The sequence below is a fragment of the Pristiophorus japonicus genome, chromosome 1 (genome assembly GCF_044704955.1).
Source record: "Pristiophorus japonicus isolate sPriJap1 chromosome 1, sPriJap1.hap1, whole genome shotgun sequence".
Lineage (NCBI taxonomy): Eukaryota > Metazoa > Chordata > Chondrichthyes > Pristiophoridae > Pristiophorus > Pristiophorus japonicus.
This window is the reverse complement of record NC_091977.1, coordinates 122874847-122887076: the sequence shown is the minus strand read 5'-3', so window position 1 is coordinate 122887076 and position 12230 is coordinate 122874847.

Genomic DNA, 12230 nt, shown 5'->3' with positions numbered 1-12230 from the left:
GGGCCCAGGAAAAGCGCGAGTTTGGGGCCCAGAAGAGATGAGGGCCCAGGGGCAGAATGGGCCAGCCCACACTGCGATTTGTGTGCGCACTAGGTCCGTGCAAGTCTCCAGTCGTCTTGGTTAATCCTTGCTACTGGACCAAGACCTAGCTAGCTCTGTCAAGCCTGTGTGGTGGCTGGGGTGCAACGGTCACCACACGTTAAAAAAATCCAAGTACAGACATCTTCCACCCTTCAAGATTTAGTTCGGACCTGGAATTTTAGGTCCATCATTGAAACACCTGTGAACTTTTTGACGTGGAAGCAAGTCATCCTCGGTTCAAGGGACTGCCTATAATTATATGATGATGATCTCACCTCATTCTTCTTACCAAAATATATCACCTCATTTCTGTGCATTGCATTACATCTGCCATGTGTCTGCCCATTCCACTAGCCTGGTTGTATCTTTTTAAAAATGTATCAAAAATCTTCTGTATGAGCACATTTCCTGAAAACTTAACTTCTTGTCATCATGATTTTTGAGTAATGCTTTTATATCAACTTTGCAAATCTATATTTATATTGGGAATTCCCTATTTACTTCTGTCAACAATGGGTTGTCACAACTCAGGCCACCATTGAGTAGGTGGCATTGTGGTGACCCCTCTGTCTGTCTCCCAACAACTTAGGTTTTAATGCTGACACCTGTGAATCTCTTCAGTACGACTACAGTCTCCCTTTGAAGTTGTGTAAGTTCTCGATTATTCAGTAATATCAAAGGCAATGCCATGGAAGATTTACTAATGGAAGCAAGCATTCTCTTGTTAGTTGTTTTCAATAGGCTCAATTTTCCCCAATTATCTGTGCTGTTTTTTTGGCATGCATCGTTTTTTTTGAGTAAATTCAAATCTCCAAGTTTCCCCAAAGTTTCTGCGTTAGCGTAATTCACTTAAGTAGGATTTTTTTAGGCTACGATTTTTTTTACCTCATTGACGTAACCTGCCACCCATGCCAATTTAAGCAAGTTTGGCCAACACCGATTTAATCCAATTTTTCTTTGGACGGCAAATGTGGCCACTCTGGAAAAACCTTCTGGGCAGTTAACAAAATCACTGCAGGTAAAAGAATCAGCACAGCAGTTGCAGTTCCACGGCCTGGACAGCAGCAGCAGAGAGGGAACGAGAGGGGGAGAGGAGAGAGGGGGGAGAGGAGAGAGGGGGATGGTGGGGAGAGGAGGGAAGGGAGAAGGGAGAGGGGAGAGCGAGGGAGGCCTTTCGGCCAGGGCTAGCAATGGCAACCGGCAACGGGAGGAGGGAGGCCTTTCGGCCATGGGGAGGGATAGACTTTTGGCATAAACTCTTCATTAATTTAATGCTGGTAAGCTGCTGCAATGTGCAAGGTGCTTGTGCAGGTTGTTGTGAGCTGACCAGAATGTGTTGTATGTTTCACTTTCTAGCCTCAGCCCGCAGTGCGTCCTTCGTTACCCTAGCATCCCAATCTTTTTGGCGCAAATTTTAGGCTCTACCCCCAAAGCTAAAGGACAGGCTACGTGGCACCAAAATCAACAATTCAAATGGGGAAACTTGCATGTTTTTTTTTGGCATAGTTGGGCCCCAAAAAAACAGGTGTAACTCTTCAAGTGCGCCAAAAAATGGCTTTGGGTAAAATTGAGCCCCATATAATTGAATTTTCTTTCTTTTTGTTATCTGTATCAGAAGAAGATGATCTGAATTCATATATGTATTTCCTCCAGTCTGTAATCATGTAATAAGCTATGCTTTGTATTTAATTAGCAGCTGGTTAAAAACATGATTAAAAACTAAACAAAAATGATAGCACTATGAAATTCCAGTAGCAGAGAAATGGAAGTGATGGAATATGATATTATCACATTTGATGGCATAACAAGTGGGTACAGGCAAGAAGGCATCTAGGTTAAAGTTTCTGCTTGGGCGAAAATCCGAGGAGAAAAATGGCAGCGTGCGAACTTTGCTTACCCAACGAGAAGTGGGCTGCTACTGCCGAGGTTTCTGGAGTCAGACAAATTTGCATAATGAGCTCCTAACACCAGGAATGGCAATCTTTTCGAGCTCATCATTGTGGGGATGTAACTTGAGCTGCTGCAGGTTTTAGAAGTCTGCCGCAGCTCAAAGAGATAGCCTACCCATATCTCCAAATGTCAGCTTTGCTGCAAGCTCTTCAGCAGAAAGATGTCTGTTATGGCCGCGTCAAGGTTAGAGCCCTCAGGGTCACAGATGGTGGATGTGCTTTTGAATGAAGATAAGGAGAGGAGGAAACATTATTTGGAACACAACCATCTCACCCCACAATCAGTGAGGCACAGCAGCATTGGCTGGAGGTGGTCAGGGCAGTCAGTGCCAACTCCACCACCCCAAGCACGGCAAATCTGGCATGGTAAGGGGTGCCAGACACACCTCCTAAATGTGCTTCAGTAGTTCACCATCAACACTCGAAAGGTAGAGTGGGGCACTTTACAGCTCCATTCTTTCTCTGCAAGTATCTGATCACTCACATTCTTATCTGCTTTCATTTCTTTCCACTGAAAGCATCATATGGTGCATAATTCCTGAACCTGTTGTCACCGCATTATAAAAGTTTTCATCACTTTTTGCAATCCATTTAAAGGAACAGACAACCCATAACACCAAAATTAGATTGGTCACAGACAGTTGACCCCCCCTCTCCGACCCCCCACTTTCCTCTGCCCTTCTCACCTCTATGAGCATTGCAGCACCCGGAGAGGAAGACACTCGAGACGGGCAGAAACAGCAAAGCTGGAGTGCAGGTATCAGCTGCAAGCTTGTCAAGTGGTTATATGTGTCTCTTCAATCTCATTCCATTGTACCCCACATTACCTATCAGCAAACTAGACTGGGAACCAAATGTACTATTTCCAAGTTTGCTGACAACACAAAACTAGGTGGGATTGTGAGTTGTGAGGAGGATGCAAAGACGCTGCAAGGTGATTTAGATAGGTTGAGTGAGTGGGCAAACACATGGCAGATGCAGTGTAATGTGGATAAATGTGAAGTTATCCACTTTGGTAGGAAAAACATAAGGTCAAAGTATTAGAAACATAGAAAATAGGTGCAGGAGTAGGCCATTCGGCCCTTCGAGCCTGCACCGCCATTCAATTATGAGTTCATGGCTGAACATTAAATGGTGATGGCTTGGGAAATGTCGATGTACAGAGGAACCTGGGTGTTCTTGTACATCAGTAATTGAAAGCAAACATGCAGGTGCAGCAAGCAGTTAGGAAGGCAAATGGTATGTTGGCCTTCATTGCAAAAGGATTTGAGTACAGGAGCAAGGATGTCTTACTACAGTTATATAGGGCCTTGGTGAGACCGCACCTGGAGTATTGTGTGCAGTTTTGATCACCTTACCTAAGAAAGGATATACTTGCTATAGAGGGAGTGCAGCAAAGGTTCAACAAACTAATTCCTGGGATGGCAGGACTGTCGTATGAGGAGAGATTGGGTCGACTAGGCCTGTATTCACTAGAGTTTAGCAGAATGAGAGGGGATCTCATTGAAATGTATAAAATTCTGACTGGGTTGGATAGACTGGTTGCGGGGAGGATGTTTCCCCTGGCTGGGAAGTCTAGAACAAGGGGTCACAGTCTCAGGATACAGGGTAGGAAATTTAGGACTGAGATGAGGAGAAATGTTTTCACTCAGAGGGTGATGAACCTGTGGAATTCTCTACCACAGAAGGCTGTGGAGGCCAAGTCACTGAATATATTTAAGAGGGAGATAGTTAGATTTCTAGAAACAAAAGACATCAAGGGGTATGGGGAAAAAGCGAGAATATGGTGTTGAGATAGAGCATCAGCCATGATCATATTGAATGGCAGTGCAGACTCAAAGGGCCGAATGGCCTACTACTGCTCCTATTTTCTATGTTTCTATGAAACCCTTCTGTCACACCTACTCAAAGTGACATGTGAGCTCAGCTCCTCAGCAAACCATTCTAATCTTTCTTGCTTTTTTCCACCTTTAAATTTACCTGACAAACAGAAAACGGCAGAAAAGAGCATGCACCATCTATCACTCTCCCTCTCAAGCACCAGCCTAGCTTCATTTGCAGTGAGATTTAGAGGTTGAGGCAGAGAGGAATGCACAGGGTCATGCATACAGCACAAGTAGACAGCGGGAAGATGAGTGAGAAGATATTGCTGATTGGAGTGTCAGGAGACATCACCACTTGGCAGAAAAGCTGTAGTGCCCAGATCTCACAGATCCAACCAAAGAGTCCAAAGGTCCAAGAGATGATTTCAGCAGAGCCTCCACTCCCTACCATCAGATTGTACTTTCACATCTGACTCCTCAGTCAACGTGAGGGCAATGAATGAATGAGGGCTGCACATATAAAGAGACTGCAAGGAAGTGTCAGAGGGAGCAGGTAGCATACCTTGTCTGCTGTAGTGAGCCATATTCAGGGCCCAATTCTGGTCTACTTTCCTCTCCTGCATCAGTTTTCCACTCCATCATATCTGAGGCACTGCAGGCTATAGTTACACAACCTACACGTATCTTCATATTTAAATTGGCTGACATTGCATTTTACAGCCGGGTCAGCATCACAACCCCACAGCAGGTCAAAGGCCCAACTCACCTCAGCTCTGGTATGTTGCTCCCCCGACTCCCCGCGCCCTGATAAAAGGACACGGGGAGTCAGAGGAGCAACACACGCCAGGAGATCGAGGCCCTGATAAAAAGGCGCGGGGAGTCAGAGGAGCAACACACGCCGGGAGATCAAGGCCCTGATAAAAAGGCGCGAGGAGTCAGAGGAGCAACACACGCCGGGAGATCAAGGCCCTGATAAAAATGTGCGGGGAGTCAGAGGAGCAACACATGCCGGGAGATCGAGGCCGAAGGTAAAACAAAGAAGTAAAAAGAAATCAAAGTGTGATGTCACAGTCAAGCGGGTAAGTGATTGGCTGGTTGATTGGTGAGTAGTTTTTCTTTTTTCTTTATCTTTTTTCTTTTTCTTATCAGTAAGAAACCTTTGGCATTGTTGCCAAATAAAGTTAATTTAAGGGTTAAGTCATGGCAGGAGAGCCCAGAGCTGTGCATTGCTCCTCCTGTGCTGTGTGGGAAATCAGGAACACTTCTAGTGTCCCCGACTACTATGTGTGCAGGAAGTGTGTCCAGCTGTAGCTCCTGTCAGACCTCATAGCGGCACTGGAGTTGCGCATGGATTCACTCTGGAGCATCCATGATGCTGAGGATGTCATGAATAGCACGTTTGGTGAGTTGGTCACACCGCAGGTAAAGTTTACAAAGGCAGATAGGGAATGGGTGACCCTCAGGCAGAGCAGGAGTGGGAAGGTAGTGCAGGGGGTCCCCTGCGGTCATTTCCCTCCAAAACAGATATACCACTTTGAATACTGTTGGGGGAGATGGCTCATCAGGGGAAGGTAGCAGCAACCAAGTTCATGGCACCATGGGTGGCTCTGCTGCACAGGAGGGCAGGAAAAAGAGTGGGAGAGCTATAGTGGTAGGGTATTCTATTGTAAGGGGAATAGATAGGCATTTCTGTGGCCGCAATCGAGACTCCAGGATGGTATGTTGCCTCCCTGGTGCAAGGGTCAAGGATGTCTCGGAGAGGCTTCAAGGCATTTTGGAGGGGGAGGGTGATCAGCCAGTTGTCGTGGTGCATATAGGTACCAACGATAGAGGTAAAACATGGGATGAGGTCCAACAAGCTGAATTTAGGGAGCTAGGAGTTAAATTAAAAAAGTAGTACCTCAAAGGTAGTAATCTCAGGATTGCTACAAGTGTCATGTGCTGGTCAGAGTAGAAATAGCAAGATGGTTAAGATGAATACGTGGCTTGAGGAATGGTGCAAGAGGGAGGGATTCAAATTCCTGGGACTTTGGAACCGGTTCTGGTGGAGTTAGAAACAGTACAAACCAGATGGTCTGCACCTGGGCAGAACCGGAACCGATGACCAAGGGGGTGTGTTTGCTAGTGCTCTTGGGGAGGGTTTGAACTAATATGGCAGGAGGATGGGAATCTATGCAAGGAGACAGAAGGATGTAAAATGGAGGTAGAAACAAAAGGTAGAAAGGAGATAAGGAAAAGTGGAGGACAGAGAAATCAAAGGTAAAAATCAAAAAGGGCCACATTACAACATAATCCTAAAAGGACAAAGGGTGTTAAAAAAACAAGCCTGAAGGCTCTGTGTCTCAATGCGAGGAGCATTCATAATAAGGTGGATGAATTAACTGCGCAGATAGCTGTTAACGGATATGATCTAATTGGGATTACGGAGACATGGCTCCAGGGTGACCAAGTCTGGATCTCAACATCCAGGGGTATTCAACATTTAGGAAAGATAAACAGAAAGGAAAAGTTGAGGTAGCGTCGCTGGTTAAAGAGGAGATTAATGCAATAGTAAGGAAGGACATTAGCTTGGATGATGTGGAATCTGTATGGGTAGAGCTGTGGAACAGCAAAGGGCAGAACATGCTAGTAGGAGTTGTGTACAGACCACCAAACAGTAGTAGTGAGGTTGGGGATGGCATCAAGCAAGCAATTAGGGATGCATGCAATAAAGGTACAGCAGTTAATATTGAGCGACTTTAATCTACATATAGATTGGGCTAACCAAACTAGTAGCAGCACGGTGGAGGAGGATTTTCTGGAGTGTATAAGGGATGGTTTTCTAGACCAATTATGTTGAGGAACCAACTAGAGAGCTGACCATCCTTGACTGGGTGTTGTGTAATGAGAGAGGATTAATTAGCAATCTTGTTGTGTGAGGCCCCTTGGGGAAAAGTGACCATAATATGGTAGAATTCTTCATTAAGATGGAGAGTGACACAGTTAATTCAGAGGCTAGTGTCCCGAAATTAAAGAAAGGTAACTTCAATGGTATGAGATGTGAATTGGCTAGGTTAGACTGGCAAATGATACTTAAAGGGTTGAAGGTGGATAGGAAATGGCAGACATTTCAAGATCACATGGATGAACTTCATCAATTGTACATCCCTGTCTGGCATAAAAATAAAATGGGGAAGGTGGCTCAACCATGGCTAACAAGGGAAATTGGGATAGTGTTAAATCTAAGGAAGAGGCATATAAATTGGCCAGAAAAAGCAGCAAACCTGAGGACTGGGAGAAATTTAGAATTCATCAGAGGAGGACAAAGGGTTTAATTAGGAGGGGAAAATATAGAGTATGAGAGTAAGCTGGCAGAGAACATAAAAACTGACTGCAAAAGCTTCTATAGATATGTGAAGAGAAAATGATTAGTGAAGACAAATCAGAATCAGGTGAATTTATAATGGGGAACAAAGAAATGGCAGACCAATTGAACAAATACTTTGGTTCTGTCTTCACTAAGGAAGACACAAATAACCTTCTGGAAATACTAGGGGACCGAGGGTTTAGTGAGAAGGAGGAACGGAAAGAAACCCTTATTAGTCAGGAAATTGTGTTAGGGAAATTGATGGGATTGAAGGCCAATAAATCCCAAGGGCCTCATAATCTGCATCCCAGAGTACTTAAGGAAGTGGCCCTAGAAATAGTGGATTCATTGGTGATCATTTCCCAACATTCTGTAGACTCTGGATCAGTTTCGATGGATTGGAGGGTAGCTAATGTAACCCCACTTTTTCAAAAAGGATGGAGAGAGAAAAAAGGGAATTATAGACCGGTCAGCCTGACATCGGTGCTGGGGAAAATGTTGGAATCAATTATTAAAGATATATTAGCAGCACATTTGGAAAGCAGTGACAGGATCGGTCCAAGTCAGCATGGATTATGAAAGGGAAATCATACTTGACAAATTTTCTAGGGTTTTTTGAGGATGTAACTAGTAGAGTGGACAAGGGAGAACCAGTGGATGTGGTGTATTTGGACTTTCAAAAGTCTTTTGACAAGGTCCCACACAAGAGATTAGTGTGCAAAATTAAAGCACATGGTATTGGGGGTAATGTATTGACATGGATAGAGAACTGGTTGGCAGACAGGAAGCAAAGAGTAGGAATAAACGCGTCCTTTTCAGAATGGCAGGCAGTGACTAGTGGGGTATCGCAAGGTTCAGTGCTGGCACCCCAGCTATTTACAATATACATTAATGATTTAGATGAAGGAATTGAAGGTAATATCTCCAAGTTTGTAGATAACACTAAGCTGGGTGGCAGTGTGAGCTGTGAGGAGGATGCTAAGAGGTTGCAGGGTGACTTGGACAGGTTAGGTGAGTGGGCAAATGCATGGCAGATGCAGTATAATGTAGATAAATGTGAGGTTATCCACTTTGATGGCAAAAACAGGAAGGCAGAATATTATCTGAATGGTGACAGATTAGGAAAAGGGGAGGTGTAACGAGATCAGTCATTGAAAGTTGGCATGCAGGTACAGCAGGCGGTGAAGAAAGCAAATGGTACGTTGGCCTTCATAGCGAGAGGATTTGTGTATAGGAGCAAAGAGGTCTTACTGCAGTTGTACAGGGCTTTGGTGAGGCCACACCTTGAATATTGTGTACAGTTTTTATTATGTATGTAGGCACCTTGTAATGACTCCACAAGGCAGAGGAATGGTACTTAAACTGTGTAGATTGTAGTCCTTTACTTGCAGCTCCTCAAATAAGAACACCAAGCTGTGGGTCCCTTTCATACTAGGTTACCTGCAGTGTGCAGGTAATCCTTAGGTCTCCAGTGGCAGCACCCTCTGATGTAGAGGTAAGTTGTGTACAGTGTAAGGTACATTCAGTGTTACAGACATCATATAACAATACAAGCATGCAAACATAACAACACTCCCCCCTAAACATTTTATAAGATCTTAATGTCATGACCTGGTGAGGTGATCAGTAGTGGGCTATGGGAGGTTGTGGTGAGGATTGTGTGGGTGCCAGGTGTGATCTCTGTACCTGAGGTTGGCCTCATACATTTCCCTCCTCCTCACGCACAGAGCATGTGGGTGTCACTGTTTTTGGATCCCTCAGTGGGGTAGCCAGTGCAGCAGTGTGTAGGGTACATACTCTGTGGTGTGGGTGAGTGTGTGATGGTGGGCAGGGCCACAGGACTGTGTGGGCTCCTTGTCCTCCATTTGGGATGAGGGTCTGGTTATCCCAGGGTTTGCCAGGAAAGTTGGAGGGTACTAGCCTCTCGCTCCTGGTGCTGGCCCTGGTGACCAGATGGTGTAGGGCTGGTTTGGGGCAGCTTTCTTGTGGTGTTGGCTGTTCTGCCCATAGACCACTGTCCCTTTAGTGGGTCTGCTCCCACTGGGTGAGTCCTCCCTGGGGCATCACATTTGTTCCAAAGGTCCAGGCTACATGGTCTGGTAGCCCGCTGGACCTGGGGGTCTACCACGGGCGGATTCCTCTAGCATTTACATTGTCCCTGTGGAACCCAGTGTCCTTTAACAGTCTCCTACCTGTGTACATGACACCTTGGCTCCTATCATACATAGTCGAGTCTACATTATGAACTACCATTACATTGTTAATTGCAGCATTTACTTCACTTTCTTGTATCATGGTCTCCCCATACATGGTTACTTTAGACATTTTGAATTTACTACCATAATCAAATCGATCTTACCCTTATTTACATAGGCATTCATTTCATTTTTCACATCAATTACACAAGCATATCAATTCCTCGTTACATTGTCATACTTGCACCCGTTTACTGAATTTTTAGCTTTAAAGTCCTTGTCATCTTTCAGTTGAAACTGTCGCTTTAAATTTTTTTGGTTACCAGTCTCCTTTAAGGGAGCCTTCCCATCCGATTCGCCGGTCGGTGCTCCAACACTGCCCTTCGTGGTCTGGTTGCGGCCATTTTGATTGTAGGTTCTTCTCCTCGTAGTGCAGCCGCCATCTTCTGGCTCTCCTCCAGTTAGGCTGTGGTGGTCTTTTCTTCCTCAGGTTTGGCCATGGACGTCAGGAATCCACTTCTCGTGACGATGTTCGCCTCTTGGAGTCCTGCCCCGGCCCGGAAGGTGAGGTTTAGACTTTCAGTCCTGAAGATTTCGCCAGGGTGTTGTGGAGTCGTCGCCGCGCAGTCGAGCTGGACGGTGGGATCTCTAGATGCAGCAATGGATCCATGTTCAGGGCTGCATGGGATGTCGATTGCTGGAACCCGGAGGCCGTCGTCACTTTGACCGATTTGGACCGGGTTCATCCAATTCCTTCGGGGCAGCGTGGGATCATCGGCGGCAACAATCCACAGGGGGAGATTGTTCATCACGCCGCCCTGGAAGACCTGGATGTCCACGCAGCCAACAACTGGGATTTGACCTTTGCTGTAGGTGGGCAGCTTCGCTTGGACAGGAGACAGTTTTGGTCGATTGGTGGAGTTTATCCAAATTTTTTCAAAGTTAATTTGGCTCAGCACAGACTGGCTCGCCCCTGTGTCAATCTCCATCGAAACTGGGACACCGTTGATGTCTACTTCCATCTTCCACGGAGAACTTTCGGTGAAGCAGGTATAAATTCCATACTCTTCTTCTAGGCGTAGAGCAGCTTCATCTTAATCTGCCCCGGTGATCAGCCAACTCTTCGGTGACGCAGTGAGTACAGATTTTTCTGCACATTCTCTGGAGGTGCCCTTTCTCTTTGCAGCCTTTGCATGTGTAATCTTTGTAGCGACACTGGTGGGCCCTGTGGTTTCCTCCACAGCGCCAGCACGGGACCATCCGATTTGCCCCATGTGGCGGACTCTGGGTTGCCGGACTCAGGGCAGCATTTCCGTCTTTAGAAGTTGCCATGCGGTGCACTGTGTTTGTCTGTTTCGAGTCCTGGGTCAGTATTTGCCTGAAGTCGCCGGCCAAAATCATGTAGGCCTGGCTCACTTGAATTGCTTTCTGCAGGGTGACTGTGATGTCCGTAGAATGCAATTTGTGTAGGAGACCCTCGGGGCCGATTCCGATGACAAATATGTCCCTTAGTGCTTCATTAAGGTGGTCGTCAAAATCACACGGTGTAGCCAGTCTTCTTAAATGTGCAACAGACTTAGCAATTTCTTGGCCTTCAGGTCACCGGTAAGTATAGAACCGGTGCCTGGCTGTGAGGATGCTTTCTTTTGGTTGCAGTTGCTCCTGTATTAGTGTTACAAGTTCCTCATAGCTCTTGGTTGTTGTCTTCTCCGGGGCTAGTAAGTCCCTGACGTGATAATGAATGGCGGGCCCTCAACTGCTAAGCAGGATGGCCCTGCGCTTTTTCGGTCGTGTAGCCAATGTGTCCCCATCCAGGTCATTGGCTATGAAGAAATGTTCCAATCTTTCTACAAAAGCGTCCAATCTTTCCCATTGGTGAATTGCTGAAAGTTGCTGAGATGCGACATGCTGAGCATGTAGTTTGTGTCCTCGTCGCCAATTATTATGTATGTAGGCACCTTCGTAATGACTCTACAAGGCAGAGGAATGGTACTTAAACTGTGTAGATTGTAGTCCTTTATTTGCAGCTCCTCGAGTGAGGACACCAAGCTGTGAGCTCACTTTTATACTGGGTTACCTGCAGTGTGCAGGTAATCCTTAGGTCTCCAGCAGCAGCCCCTCTGGAGTACAGGAATGGTGTGTACAGTGTAAGGTACATTCAGTGTTACAGACATCATATAACAATACAAGCATGCATACATAACAGTTTTGGTCTCCTAATCTGAGGAAGGACATTCTTGCTATTGAGGGAGTGCAGCGAAGGTTCACCAGACTGATTCCCGGGATGGCAGGACTGACATATGAAGAAAGACTGGATCGACTAGGCTTATATTCACTGGAATTTAGAAGAATGAAAGGGGATCTCATAGAAACATATAAAATTCTGATGGGATTGGACAGGTTAGATGCAGGAAGAATGTTCCCGATGTTGGGGATGTCCAGAACCAGGGGTCACAGTCTAAGGATAAGGGGCAAGCCATTTAGGACCAAGATGAGGAGAAACTTCTTCACTCAGAGAATTGTGAATCCGTGGAATTCTCTACCACAGAAAGTTGTTGAGGCCAGTTTGTTAGATATATTCAAAAGGGAGTTAGATGTGGCCCTTATAGCTAAAGGGATCAAAGGGTATGGAGAGAAAGCAGGAATGGGGTACTGAAGTTGCATGATCAGCCATGATCATATTGAATGGTGGTGCAGGCTCGAAGGGCTGAATGGTCTACTCCTGCACCTATTTTCTATGTTTCTATTTTCTATGTTTCTATGAGAGGGCACCATCAGAATTTCGAGCTCAAAAAGTTTGTTCATAACTGACAGTACACTAACTCGTAGATAGTTG